This window comes from Rutidosis leptorrhynchoides, chromosome 2 (genome assembly GCF_046630445.1).
Source record: "Rutidosis leptorrhynchoides isolate AG116_Rl617_1_P2 chromosome 2, CSIRO_AGI_Rlap_v1, whole genome shotgun sequence".
Lineage (NCBI taxonomy): Eukaryota > Viridiplantae > Streptophyta > Magnoliopsida > Asterales > Asteraceae > Rutidosis > Rutidosis leptorrhynchoides.
In genome coordinates this window covers 145,208,901-145,219,744 of record NC_092334.1, presented here as the reverse complement: position 1 = coordinate 145,219,744, position 10,844 = coordinate 145,208,901, and the positions used below count along the sequence as shown (strand labels likewise).

The 10,844-nt window shown below is 37.4% G+C and overlaps 1 non-coding gene across 1 annotated transcript; it reads left to right on the top strand.

Annotated features, from left to right (window-relative positions):
- The first annotated feature begins 461 nt into the window (after positions 1–461).
- Positions 462–568, top strand: LOC139895523 (small nucleolar RNA R71). Its single transcript, XR_011775958.1, has one exon. It is a non-coding gene; the product is annotated as a small nucleolar RNA R71 (small nucleolar RNA).
- The last annotated feature ends 10,276 nt before the right edge of the window (positions 569–10,844 follow it).

Sequence of the window (10,844 nt, the reverse complement as noted above, 5' to 3'; positions counted from 1 at the left end):
AAAGATTGTTTTGATTTCGATTGAAGTTTGGCCTTGGCGGTTGATAATTATTTTGATAATTATTTCCCGCCCTTTGGTTCATGTAGGAAACATTCTCACGTTGTTCCATCGTTTGCTCGATGTGACAATCTTTCGTTAAGTGTGGTCCACCGCATTGCTCACAACTGATTCTTATTGCGTGAATATCTTTAGTCATCTTTTCCATTCGTCTCTCGAAAGCATCTATTTTTGCGAAAACGGAATCAAAGTCATGGCTAGAATCGGCTCTAGCCGCTTTAGATGAACGAAAAATATCTTTTTCCTGATGCCACTCATGCGAGTGGGATGCGGTGTTATCAATGATTTTGTGAGCTTCGGTAACGGTTTTCTTCATAATGGAACCACCAGCTGCTATGTAGATGTTTTTTCGTGTAGCAACATCGACACCTTGGTAGAATATTTGTACTATTTAATAAGTGTCTAAACCGTGTTGAGGACATCCTCTCAACAACTTTTCGAATCTTTTCCACGCCTCATATAATATTTCATTTGACTTTTGTGCGAACGTAACAATTTCTCCTCGAAGTCTCACGGCTTTAGATGCTAGAAAGAATCTTTTAAGAAATTTTTTAACTAAAACATCCCATGTATCAATCGCCCATTCAGGTAACGATTCTAACCAATCTTTGGCTTCTCCCTTTAAAGTCAAGGGAAACAACATGAAATAGATCTATTCATCCTCAACTTCTCTGATTTTGAATAGAGTACAAATCCTATTAAAGTTGTAAGACCCAAATATTTATTGTACATAATGTACTTATGGTGTACGAAGCATGTACGTGTTGCTTGCTCGAATGTCGAAGTAAACTGGACGTTGTCTGAAGTGACAAGGTGTGTACGTATCTTTTCAACCCCAAATAAAGTTGGTGTTGATGTTTCAAAGCCTTACCATTGGAAAGAAAATCTTATTACGTTTCCAACGATATTTGATTCATCAAAAACGGAGCTACGGTCAAAAAGTTATGGCCAAAACAAGTTACTGAAAACTGAACTGAAGGTTGGAGCGGCGCTCCACCATATGGAGCGGCGCTCCGATCGCATCTGATGCAATTTTTCAGCACTTTAAAGGGTTAAATGAGGGGTACTTTGGTCCTTTCACTTATGAACGGATTTGTGGCTTTAATATCAGTTTTAGATCCACTTTTGGATCACTTTCACATCCACAAACACTCCCATCTTATCTTAGAGAGAGAGAGTGAGTTCTAGAGAGAGGAAGCTTGAATGGATGATGAAGATGGTGATTTTTGCCCAAATTAGAAGCGGGTTTTAGTTCTCCTTGGTCTTTCTAGCTACTAGAGCTCGTTTTGGTGCTTGAGGTAAACCCTAATCCGAATTGTAGTGTTTGATTTCTTGTTTGAGTTAGGGTTTGAGTTAGTAAGAATTATAAACCCATTTTATTGTGAAATTTGGGGGTTTTGGGTAAGATTCATGTAAGTAAGCCTAAATGGGTGACTTAGGGTTTCGATTGATTAAATTGTAAGTTTGGATCTTGCGTGTGTTGGTTAAACCTTAGAACACTTGTATACTAGTGATGTTAGTGTTGTGTTGACTTGATTTTGGGGTGTAAATCCTAATATGGGTCAAAATGGGTTTTATGTTGAAATGAGTTAAGTGTTATTGATTTTTGGTGTCAAATGTTGATTTTGAGATACAATCACTAGTTTTTAGTGATTGTAGGTACTTCGTGTATAATTTGACAAGTCAAAGTGAGTTAAACCTAATTTGGTCAATGGAAGTCAAACTTTGGTGGTTAAGTGCAATTTGGGTCGAGTTGCACTTATGGGTTGATTTTGCAAGATCAAGTGCATTAAGTGTTAGTGTGTACTTGTTTGAATGGGTTGGAATTACCACCCGTAGGGGTAATTGGTGAAGTCCTTTGTAGGTGCCTAAATGGGCGATTTGTGGTGATAGGTATAAACCCTTGGTTAAGGGTGTTGAAGTCGAATTCTCTCGTAGAGAATGTATGTTGATTGTTTGTATATCTATATGCGTATTATAGGTAAAGAGCTTGATCGGTTGCGTTCGGAGATGATTTACATATATGACTAGTGCGGGCATTTCGAGGTGAGTGGAATATCTATGTATGTATGTATATGATTTATGTGCCCGTATTAATGGTGTCACATAACCGATCTTGTGACCATAGTTGTGGGATATAGCCGTTTTGTCCATATTGATAATTGTGGGACATAGCTGTTTTATCCATATTGATAGTTGTGGAGCATAGCCGTTCTGTCCAATTGATAATTATGCACATAGCCGTGTTTGTGCATATGGTGGTGAGTAATAGCTGTGTTTTACTCCCACGTTGTTGCCCGTATTAATTGTTGCACTTAGCCGTGTTTGTGCACATGATTGTGAGTAATAGTCGTGTTTTACTCACACATTGATCAAGTGATGCCATAGCCGTTTTTGGAACACTTGGGGGTGATGCCATAGCCGTTTTTGGAACACCTCGGGGGTTAGCATGCCATAGCCGTGTTTGGAAGCTAACGGTTGTTATGAACATCGATGACTTGTTTTGCGAACTCATTCCCTTGTGAAGATTTGGTTAACCATGGTTCATAATTTGTTGTTGATAGCATTTAATTATTATTATGATTATTTATGCTTATGATGTTGCTAGTTGTACGATTTGATGATACTAGCTATTGATTGCTTATGAGGTTGCTAGTTGTACGATTCGAGGATACTAGCTATTGATACGAAAGGGTATGTGATTATATGTATTTATGTGATGTCGTGGTTGTGAGTAGGTAAGTTGTATATGCATGTATATATTTATTCTACTCACTAAGCTTTAGCTTACCCTCTCGTTGTTTACATTTTTATAGATTTGCATGGAGGTGATGGCTCGGGTAAGTGTGGAGACTAGTGGACTTGCGTAGTTTGCTTTAGAAGACGTGATGTTGGATTTGATTAGGATTGGGTAGTGTATCCCCAATCGCCATACTCGGTCTATGTTTTGTATTAAACTAAAATGGGTCGAAATGATCACTTGTCGTAATTTGGGTCGATGTGGGCCCGGTGTGGTAAAACTCGATTTTATTGTGGGAAATTCTTAGTTTTACTTATACTGACGTGTTATGATAATTGGTTTCATTTAAAAGTGTTGAGAAACGTGTTTTACGAATGAGCATAAAAAGAAAGTGGACAGACCACTTTGGAGCGGCGCGCCCCTATATGGAGCGGGGCTCCATATGTCAGAAACTGAGTTTTTTAATAAAAAAAAAAATTAATCGTGATTCAGTTGGATAACGGGTTGGGTTGTTACAAGTGGTATCAGAGTATGGTCTAAGGGAATTAAGTGACCTTGGAATAGGTGCCTAGTCTTAGACTTATTGACGGTGGTGCGTTAATTGCGGGACTTGTAGGATTACGGGTCGGATTGAGATTTGTTAGTGCCTTAGAGTATGTGACTAACTAGGACTTGTGTTTGTCCAATGTGGGATTTTTGTGGAGCCTTTTTTCGTGTGTAAATTAGTGCCTTAGATTGCTAGTGTCTAATGTAAGTAAGCGAACTTGAACGTTGTTTTAGTGATAGTCACCTAGGTGGTAGGTTGACTTGTTGTTGTGGTGTACTTGTGTACGTTTATTATTATATTGTATATTGGTGTATATATACAGGTATCTTTTGGTGCCGTGTCCTAGAGACGAATCTATTGGAGAGATTCGCATGTCTGGCGGTTTGAGTGATCAAGTTCACAGTAAGGACTTGGGTAATTCGGGTACTAGGATTTATCGCGTGTTATTTTGTGTGAAAGTTGCGTCAATCCGGGTAAAGCACTTTGCATGACCATGTGGAAATGGTAAGGTACGCATTTGTAATAGCGAATGATCACCACTATTACGAAAGTGTATCTTGACATCAAGCATGACATGATAAGTACCGAACGGAGGAAACGTGTCATGGTTGGGGTAGAACGGGATGAATTAGGAATCTTTTATTGGTTCCTAGGATATAGTGGTCTCGAGTGATGTGCTTGTTGTCACATCGAGTTCTTTACAAGTTGGGAAGTGTTACGGTGGATTCGGTTAGCTAAGGTAAGTGAGCAACTCACGAGTTTGGTGCGTGCTTAGTCACCCTAAGTAGTGGGTGCACTGTTGAGATTGTTATTGGTTTTAGATACCCATCGTAACTAGGATGACCGATTTACGTTTGCGTGTGTGCGACGAGGACTTGAATTCCGTAATGGAATGCGAAAAGTCTAATGATTGTAGTTTGAGTTACACTCGGTAGAATGTGTGGTTAGAGAATCGTGTTAGGATTCTTGTAGTGAGTCGCCTTGGAAATTGGTGAACCGAGGAGTCTTCGGGTCATTAAACTCATGGGAGTGGGACCCATATGACATTGGTAGCGTTAGTGTGTTGTGGATTAATAGGGTAACATTCCTAACGGAATATCCCTTGTAGTGGCGGATGTGTCGATGTGCGGAAGGGTGTAAGACTTGGTGTTTTCAAGCATCTCTTTAGTGTTAGATGAAAGGCTTCGTTAGGCTATATCGTTTGGCCTTGTGGAAATTGCGGGTAACGTGTGATTGCTAGGAACTTTTGATAAGACAATAAACCGTAAGGTTTTCGGAAAAGTATGACTTCGGGACATTATTACGGAAAGGTAGGTGACATCGGATGTAAGGAATCCAAAAACCAAGTTTTTAAGATTCGGCAAATTGTGGAGGGAGTTTGCATGATACGGCTTCAGGTGCCTTCTTATACCTGCTAGTGTGATGTTCAACTCCGGTGATGGTGTGATCGTTTGTGCTTAGGGTGCCCGCGAGATACCCTTGGAAGCGGCAGAGATTACAATAGTGATCGACGGGTGATAGTAATTCGATGGTTGCGAAAGTCGATGTATAAGAGCATTACTTTAAACACTTCTTATGAAGTGAGGGATGAGTGAATCTTGTTGCTCTTAAGTGTTAGACGGGTAAAGATGACCGGTGAACCGGTGATGGACTTAATGGTCGGTGAGGCCTAAGGTCATGATGAAGTGTTGATATTGCAGTCGATGCAATTATTATGTCGGATTGGTCACTCTTCTCCATGAGAGTGAACAATTATTGATAAAGGTTCGTTGAGTGAAGGGTCGGGTGATCTCGACTGAGATGCACGATTATTTAAGCGAAGTGAAATATGCCTAGGCATAGAGGCGTATGTAGGATTTTGGTGGAGTTCGCATGGCGAATGATGAAAGGTTGTAATTTGAGATTGTAGTGTGAAGGTGCAATGTCGTCGCATGTACGACATATCAAGTGGGTGAACATGTTGGCTCTGAGAGCCTGGAGGGAATTCGTGGTGACTTAATGTTTATGACACATGATGAGATTGGTCATGTGTGTCGCGGGATGATAATTCCGCAGGATATTATTATCTTGGCGGTCAGAATATGGAGCTAAATTCTAAGTGGGGGAGTTTTTACTGTTGTACGGGGAATCTCCAGTGGTGTTAGATCAAGTGAAGCGTAAGTCTTCTTGTATAAGGTGGTCGTGCAGTACCAAGTGCGGTGTGAGACCAAGTGTGAAGTTTGAGATCACGGACGTGAGAGAATGTAATTGTCGTTGCGGGTGCTCTCGTGATGTAAAATTGGGTTGGTGCAAAACCCGGATAGTGCTGTTGAGTAGGTACGAGTTCAATTCGGTACGGATACTGTATTTTCCCTTTCCGGAAACATGATTGTGGATATTGTCAGTGGATTATTCCACTTTATGGATGATTGCGAGGAGGGGAGTTCTGATTCTGATTGTCTCACATGGAGACACGCGGGTTTTGTTGTTTGCAAGGGTGCGTTCCCTAGTGATGTGACCCGTTGGTTGCATTGAAATGTCGAAACCATCCTTAACGAACGGTCTAGGTTGGAGGATTCACCTGACATTGGTGAATACTTTTGAAGGTCGCGTGACGAATTGCGAATTGTTGGGATGATAATTCACTGATGACGGGATTCTAGTACACATGCTAGTGCTAGGAAGTCGTATTTTATGGATGTGTTGCAGGGTTTAAGGAAAAAAAACCCTGTGTCGAGTGTTGATGTTCGTCTAACTCGTGGTGTATTATCGTCCTGGATTAATCCGGTGGCGGATGGTTGTGTGCAGATTGATTGATGGGAAAGTTATATCCCTAGTGTGATTATTTGGCGATACCAAAATTTCTTCGTCGAAGGGATGACCCGGTGGTGCAGACGGGGGAAGTTGGTTCTTGATTCATAGAACATTCTTGATTGATGGGTTCACGAGTCGTTGAAGTTCGGAGGTTTGACGCGACATAAATCCTTCTCTATTTTGATTAATGCAAGATTTTGTCCACGGCGTAGTGGACCTAGTAGATCGCGTTGGGTGATATAATTAAGGATGTAGCTTGTTGCGAGTTGTAGCCGGGAGAACTCGAAGGGAAGTTAAGTGGTAAATGTTATCCGTAAGGATTCGCTTCTATTCGGTCTTCGTCGGTTTAGATGATTGACTTTATTTTGATGTGCGGTTACTTTAGGGTAAGGGTACGCTAAAGGGTTGATATCTCGGTTCGAGATTGGTCGAGTTCTTCCCGATGTGAGGGATTGAGCAAGGTTTTAGTGCTCGGTTGGCGGATTTGATAAATCGCGGGTGGCGATTTAGTTGTTAAAGGTGATTCATTGGGAAGGATTGTCTAGGAAAGTTCGGATTGGGACTTATGATTGAGGACCGTTGAGTAGGTCCGGATTGGTTAAGTGGAGAAGATCACGAGGACGTGATCGAGTTTAAGTGGGGGAGAGTTGTAAGACCCAAATATTTATTGTACATAATGTACTTATGGTGTACGAAGCATGTACGTGTTGCTTGCTCGAACGTCGAAGGAAACTGGACGTTGTCTGAAGTGACAAGGTGTGTACGTATCTTTTCAACCCTAAATAAAGTTGGTGATGATGTTTCAAAGCCTTACCATTGGAAAGAAAATCTTATTACGTTTCCAACGATATTTGATTCATCAAAAACGGAGCTACGGTCAAAAAGTTATGGCCAAAACAAGTTACTGGAAACTGACCTGAAGGTTGGAGCGGCGCTCCACCTTATGGAGCGGCGCTCCGATCGTGTCTGATGCAATTTTTCAGCACTTTAATAAAATGTCCCGTTCTTATTGATTAAAAACGTTCCATATTAATTGATTTCGTTGCGAGGTTTTGACCTCTATATGAGACGTTTTTCAAAGACTGCATTCATTTTTAAAACAAACCATAACCTTTATTTCATAAATAAAGGTTTAAAAAGCTTTACGTAGATTATCAAATAATGATAATCTAAAATATCCTGTTTACACACGACCATTACATAATGGTTTACAATACAAATATGTTACATCGATATCAGTTTCTTGAATGCAGTTTTTACACAATATCATACAAACATGGACTCCAAATCTTGTCCTTATTTTAGTATGCAACAGCGGAAGCTCTTAGTATTCACCTGAGAATAAAAATGCTTTAAACGTCAACAAAAATGTTGGTGAGTTATAGGTTTAACCTATATATATCAAATCGTAACAATAGACCACAAGATTTCATATTTCAATACACATCCCATACATAGAGATAAAAATCATTCATATGGTGAACACCTGGTAACCGACATTAACAAGATGCATATATAAGAATATCCCCATCATTCCGGGACACCCTTCGGATATGATATAAATTTCGAAGTACTAAAGCATCCGGTACTTTGGATGGGGCTTGTTGGGCCCGATAGATCTATCTTTAGGATTCGCGTCAATTAGGGTGTCTGTTCCCTAATTCTTAGATTACCAGACTTAATAGAAAGGGGCATATTCGATTTCGATAATTCAACCATAGAATGTAGTTTCACGTACTTGTGTCTATTTTGTAAATCATTTATAAAACCTGCATGTATTCTCATCCCAAAAATATTAGATTTTAAAAGTGGGACTATAACTCACTTTCGCAGATTTTTACTTCGTCGGGAAGTAAGACTTGGCCACTGGTTGATTCACGAACCTATAACAATATATACATATATATCAAAGTATGTTCAAAATATATTTACAACACTTTTAATATATTTTGATGTTTTAAGTTTATTAAGGCAGCTGTCCTCGTTAGTAACCTACAACTAGTTGTCCACAGTTAGATGTACAGAAATAAATCGATAAATATTATCTTGAATCAATCCACGACGCAGTGTATACGTATCTCAGTATTGATCACAACTCAAACTATATATATTTTGGAATCAACCTCAACCCTGTATAGCTAACTCCAACATTCACATATAGAGTGTCTATGGTTGTTCCGAAATATATATAGATGTGTTGACATGATAGGTCGAAACATTGTATACGTGTCTATGGTATCTCAAGATTACATAATATACAATACAAGTTGATTAAGTTATGGGTGGAATAGATTTGTTACCAATTTTCACGTAGCTAAAATGAGAAAAATTATCCAATCTTGTTTTACCCATAACTTCTTCATTTTAAATCCGTTTTGAGTGAATAAAATTGCTATGGTTTCATATTGAACTCTATTTTATGAATCTAAACAGAAAAAGTATAGGTTTATAGTCGGAAAAATAAGTTACAAGTCGTTTTTGTAAAGGTAGTCATTTCAGTCGAAAGAACGACGTCTAGATGACCATTTTAGAAAACATACTTCCACTTTGAGTTTAACCATAATTTTTGGATATAGTTTCATGTTCATAATAAAAAATCATTTTCCCAGAATAACAATTTTTAAATCAAAGTTTATCATAGTTTTTAATTAACTAAACCAAAACAGCCCGCGGCGTAAATCCGGTTTTATGGTTTTTTTCGTGTTTTCAGGTTTTAAATCATTAAGTTAGCATATCAGATAGATATAGAACATGTGTTTAGTTGATTTTAAAAGTCAAGTTAGAAGGATTATCTTTTATTTGCGAACAAGTTTAGAATTAACTAAACTATGTTCTAGTGATTACAAGTTTAAACCTTCGAATAAGATAGCTTTATATGTATGAATCGAATGATGTTATGAACATCATTACTACCTCAAGTTCCATGGATAAACCTACCAGAAATAATAAAAATGGATCTAGCTTCAAAGGATCCTTGGATGGCTTGAAAGTTCTTGAAGCAGAATCATGACACGAAAACAATTTCAAGTAAGATTTCCACTCGAAATAAGATTGTTATAGTTATAGAAATTGAATTAAAGTTTGAATATGATTATTACCTTGTATTAGAAAGATAACCTACTGTAAGTAACAAAGGTTTCTTGATCTTGGATGATTACTTGGAATGGATTTAGAAAACTTGGAAGTAAACTTGCAATCTTGGAAGTATTCTTGATTTTATGAAACTAGAACTTTTGGAATTTATGAAGAACACTTAGAACTTGAAGATAGAACTTGAGAGAGATCAATTAGATGAAGAAAATTTAAGAATGAAAGTGTTTGTAGGTGTTTTTGGTCGTTGGTGTATGGATTAGATATAAAGGATATGTAATTTTGTTTTCATGTAAATAAGTCATGAATGATTACTCATATTTTTGTAATTTTATGAGATATTTCATGCTAGTTGCCAAATGATGGTTCCCACATGTGTTAGGTGACTCACATGGGCTGCTAAGAGCTGATCATTGGAGTGTATATACCAATAGTACATACATCTAAAAGCTGTGTATTGTACGAGTACGAATACGAGTGCATACGAGTAGAATTGTTGATGAAACTGAACGAGGATGTAATTGTAAGCATTTTTGTTAAGTAGAAGTATTTTGATAAGTGTCTTGAAGTCTTTCAAAAGTATATGAATACATATTAAAACACTACATGTATATACATTTTAACTGAGTCGTTAAGTCATCGTTAGTCGTTACATGTAAATGTTGTTTTAAAACCTTTAGGTTAACGATCTTGTTGAATGTTGTTAACCCATTGTTTATTATAACAAATGAGTTGTTAAATTTTTATATTATCATGATATTATGATATATAATATATCTTAGTATGATATATATACAGTTAAATGTCGTTACAACGATAATCGTTACATATATGTCTCGTTTCGAAATCATTAAGTTAGTAGTCTTATTTTTACATATCTATTTCATTGTTAATACACTTAATAATATATTTACTTATCATTTAACATAATTAACCAAGTGTATCAATATCTTAATATGATTCATATGTACCTAGTAAGACGTTGTTATAACGATAACCGTTATATATATCGTTTTCGAGTTTCTTAAATTAATAGTCTCATTTTTATGTATATAACTCATTGTTAAAATACCTAATGAGATACATACTTATAATAAAATCATGTTAACTATATATATAACCATATATATGTCATCGTATAGTTTTTACAAGTTTTAACGTTCGTGAATCACCGGTCAACTTGGGTGGTCAATTGTCTATATGAAACATATTTCAATTAATCAAGTCTTAACAAGTTTGATTGCTTAACATGTTGGAAACACTTAATCATGTAAATAACAATTTCATTTAATATATATATAAACATGGAAAAGTTCGGGTCACTACAGTACCTACCCGTTAAATAAATTTCGTCCCGAAATTTTAAGCAGTTGGAGGTGTTGACGTATTTTCTGGAAATAAATGCGGGTATTTCTTCTTCATCTAATCTTCATGCTCCCAGGTGAACTCGGGTCCTCTACGAGCATTCCATCGAACCTTAACAATCGGTATCTTGTTTTGTTTAAGTCTCTTAACCTCACGATCCATTATTTCGACGGGTTCTTCAATGAATTGAAGTTTTTCATTGATTTGGATTTCGTCCAACGGAATAGTGAGATCTTCTTTAGCAAAACATTT